The sequence below is a fragment of the Pseudophryne corroboree genome, chromosome 8, assembly GCF_028390025.1.
Source record: "Pseudophryne corroboree isolate aPseCor3 chromosome 8, aPseCor3.hap2, whole genome shotgun sequence".
NCBI classification, from domain to species: domain Eukaryota; kingdom Metazoa; phylum Chordata; class Amphibia; order Anura; family Myobatrachidae; genus Pseudophryne; species Pseudophryne corroboree.
In genome coordinates this window covers 172,198,890-172,203,234 of record NC_086451.1, presented here as the reverse complement: position 1 = coordinate 172,203,234, position 4,345 = coordinate 172,198,890, and the positions used below count along the sequence as shown (strand labels likewise).

Below are 4,345 nucleotides of genomic sequence, written 5' to 3'. Positions count from 1 at the left end.
CTAGGCTGGAAGCAGGTAAATCTGTAACTGGAAACAGATGAGTCCCAGAGGACTGGAGAGTCAGGCTGCACCGCAGGTGGTAGACTAGAGCGGGTCTCTTTAGTGGAGGTTTGGAGATGGTAACTGGAACCTGGAAAACAACCACGGGAGAGAGACAAACTGGAACTAGGTTTGACAACCAAATCACTGACGCCTTCCTTGCTCAGGCACAGAATACTTATACCTGCAGCAAGGAAGGGATTGGCTAGGCAATTATGCAGATTACAATGGAAACAGCGGATTGGTGGAAATGAACAGGTGACAGAATCCAACATGGCTGCGCCCATGCAGACACTTGGAGGGAAGATTGGTTTGATAATCCATGTGGGAACTTTAACAGCAATGGCGGCGCCGGCAACAGTAAACAGGAGACGCCAGACTGATGAGTGCACATTTGAACCACGCGGGCAACAGCGGAGGCCGCGGCTGACATAAGCGCCACTCTGACATCCTGCATGCAGAAACTCAGGGACGGCGGCGGAGGCCGCGGGAGATGCCAATCAAGATGTAACATGGCGCCGCTGTGACAGCGTCTCAGAGTGACAGGAGAGGAGGCAGGAATGGGGACATCAGAATAACAGATGGGATCCGGTCCTGGAGCGCTGAGCCAGCCTTAGGAGGCATCTGAAAGGTAAGTTATGGCGTCCAGATACCCGGATCGTGACAGTATACACTAGAGGTCTTTCCGAACCCCCTAATCCTAACATTGTAATTTGCTTTAGGGCGCACCTCCAATTAGTCTAGTGTTTCTTGCTGCCTTTCCAATGAAGCAAGTTTTATTTAGTAATAGGTGAAAAACCATCCCTACAAAGGTGTTAATCAGAGACTTGGCTTTGTGGACACTTTTCAGAGAACAACTTTGTTAGCATAAAAGTAAAGCCAGAAAATGAAGAGCTGTTTAATCACTCAATTGGATTTTTTTGCCAGCATATTTCTTTTTCTCTGCAACCCACTGCTAAATTGTGCTTCCTAGCTGTTTTTATAAAATCACTGAATCAAATCTAACTCTGATTACATCAGAGAAGGCCAGGTACCCTACACCATAACAGGGGGTTTGAAATTTTGACTTGTCTACTTAAAGATCACCAAAATCTGATCACAAGGTCAATTACGTCCCTGGGTGGGATTGAACCACCAACCTTTTGGTTAATAGCCAAACACACTAACCGATTGCGCCACAGAGACACTTTGCAAAAAGTACATACTGACAAAGGCTAATAAGCATTTATCTAGAACGTTTCCTAGAAAAACTTTAAAAAGTCAATAATCTGGAGAGTTTTTGTAAGATGTTTCTTCCATCAACCAATGAAGAAACACATTGGTACTTTCCCATGATGAGTGAGTGCTTCATGATCTATTGCACTTACATGTGCAGCAGAGTACTGCAATGGAAGCATGCTGGGCCCATAACCCAGAGGTAGGCAGATTGAAACTATCCTCTGCTATATGCATTTTTTTTTGTTAATTAAAGTAATCCAAAACTGGGATTGATATTTTGGTTCTTTTATTTTTACTTAAAGTACAATAACTTTTACCATTTTAATTTGTTTTAATAGTATATTGACAGTATTGTTTTCTTTCAAAAATCCACTTAATTTTCTTTACCCTATTATTAAAATGGTAATTGACAAAAACAAACTACATTGTCACCAGAAGAGCAATACAAAATGTACAAGTGATATATTAAAATCATCTTTCCAGCTTGAATTTCAATGATGCATTGGGGCAACGATTTTGTTAGCAACATCTTCACCCTTAAATAAAGATTTTCTTAATTCCTTACCTGTGTGCTAATTAGATATCACCTTGTTTTCACATTAAACAGACTTCCACATGAGAAAGCAGCAAGGATGCAGTGGCGTTAATGTTTCCTGGTGTCAACCCGTATTATTTCAGTAGACATTGAAATGAGGATGCATCTTGCTGCCTTTCCAATGAAGCAAATTTAATTTAGTAATAGGTGAAAAACCATCCCTACAAAGGTGTTAATCAGAGACTTGGCTTTGTGGACACTTTTCAGAGAACAAATTTGTTAGCATAAAAATAAAGCCAGAAAATTAAGAGCTGTTTAATCACTCAATTGGATTTTTTTACCAGCATATTTCTTTTTCTCTGCAACCCACTGCTAAATTGTGCTTCCTAGCTGTTTTTATAAAATCACTGAATCAAATCTAACTCTGATTACATCAGAGAAGGCCAGGTACCCTACACCATAAGAGGGGGTTTGAAATTTTGACTTGTCTACTTAAAGATCACCAAAATCTGATAACAAGGTCAATTACGTCCCTGGGTGGGATTGAACCACCAACCTTTTGGTTTATAGCCGTACACACTAACCGATTGCGCCACAGAGACACTTTGCAAAAGTCTATACTGACAAAGGCTAATAAGCATTCATCTAAAACGTTTCCTAGAAAAACTTTAAAAAGTCAATAATCTGGAGAGTTTTTGTAAGATGTTTCTTCCATCAACCAACGAAGAAACACATTGGTACTTTCCCATGATGAGTGAGTGCTTCAGGATCTCTTGCACTTACATGTGCAGCAGAGTACAGCAATGGAAGCATGCTGGGCCCATAACCCAGCGGTAGGCAGATTGAAACTATCCTCTGCTATATGCATTTTTTTTTGTTAATTAAAGTAATCCAAAACTGGGATTGATATTTTGGCTCTTTTATTTTTACTTAAAGTACAATAACTTTTACCATTTAAATTTGTTTTAATAGTATATTGACAGTATAGTTTTCTTTAAAAAATCCACTTAATTTTCTTTACCCTATTAATAAAATGGTAATTGACAAAAACAAACTACATTGTCACCAGAAGAGCAATACAAAATGTACAAGTGATATATTAAAATCATCTTTCCAGACTTCCGGGTACGGCGCCGATGCATGCAGCAGCAGCAGTGTGAGCTCCGTGTGCCGCCCCAGCCCGCGCTAGCCCGTACGCTGCACATAGCGTTACAGCCCGCTCCAGAACCGCTCACCTGCCTGTGGGAACACCTCTGGCACCTGATGGAGCGCTTCCTGGCCGCCCCAGAAGCGGCTAAGCCCCTCAAACAACGTCCTGCAAAAACGAAAGGGGAATCCAAGATGGCCGCCGGACAGCAGACACATCCGCAGCAGCAGCAAATACACACAGATCGTGAGTTACATTCCTCCTCTGACTCCTCTGTGAACACAGCTCTCCCTGTACATGCTGCCCCCTCTACACAGAAGTCTAATAAGACTACAGAGCAGGCTGAGGGCCCAATTACATACTCTGACATGGTAAAGGCAATTCAGGACTCCATTAATCCTATTATGGAATCTCATGCTGCCAAAGTCACACAGGCAGTGCATGACATCAAATCACAGTTTAAACAGCTTTCCAAACGGGTGCAGGCTAATGAACAGCGCCTTGGGGAGACATTTCATGACGTTGCCGATTTAAAGGAACAGTGCGCCTTTCTTCAGAAATCCCATTACCAGCTTCTTAATAAGGTCGACGATCTCGAGAATAGATCACGCCGAAATAATCTGAGGGTTGTTGGGCTACCCAAAGCCCTTAAAGGGCCAGCACTCCTTTCCTTCATACAAGACACGCTGCCAGATCTGCTTGATATCCAAGATTCCTGCACGGGTATGATTGTGGAGAGGGCCCATCGCATTGGTCCTGCAAGGCCTACGCAGGATTCCCGACCCCGAGCTGTTATTTTCCGTTGTCTAAATTACATCCACAAAGACACCATCTGGTCTGCGTCTCGCCGTAAGCGGAACTTACAATGGAACGATGTGAAGATTTTTATCTTCCAAGATTATTCGGCAGAGGTGGCCAGGGCACGACGTGAATTCACCCCACTTTGTTCCCGCCTAGCAAAAGCAAATAGAAAATTCGCTCTTATATACCCAGCACGATTACGCCTGTTCAAAGGATCTTCATTTACAGACTTCTCCACCGTGGCTGATGCGGAAGCATATCTACTGGAAGAGGAGAACGGCCGTTCCTCACTGCGCCAGCCCTCAACGGACTCGACTCCTGACTGCTAACCACGGCTATAAAATTCCTTAGCGTGGTTATCTCCTCCTTTACTGGCGATTACTCTATTACTTTGATATATCTGTTTATGTTATAGCTGTTAATCGCTAGAAGTTCTTGAAATTATTGGTGGGAGGAGACGCCTCTCTTACCGGCGTAAATGCTATGGCGGGTGCCATTTCATCATTAATCCCATTCTGAATGGGATCCTTCTTTTAAGGCGCCTTCCACCTAAAGTTTTCCACATATTATTCTAAGTTATGTTTTGTTTATGCCATATATAAGCT

The 4,345-nt window shown here is 42.7% G+C and overlaps 2 non-coding genes across 2 annotated transcripts; both read right to left on the bottom strand.

Annotated features, from left to right (window-relative positions):
* Positions 1-1,150: 1,150 nt before the first annotated feature.
* On the bottom strand, positions 1,151-1,224 carry TRNAN-AUU (transfer RNA asparagine (anticodon AUU)). The gene has a single exon. It is a non-coding gene; the product is annotated as a tRNA-Asn (tRNA).
* A 1,096-nt stretch (positions 1,225-2,320) lies between these two features.
* On the bottom strand, positions 2,321-2,394 carry TRNAY-AUA (transfer RNA tyrosine (anticodon AUA)). Its single transcript has one exon. It is a non-coding gene; the product is annotated as a tRNA-Tyr (tRNA).
* Between the last annotated feature and the right edge of the window lie 1,951 nt (positions 2,395-4,345).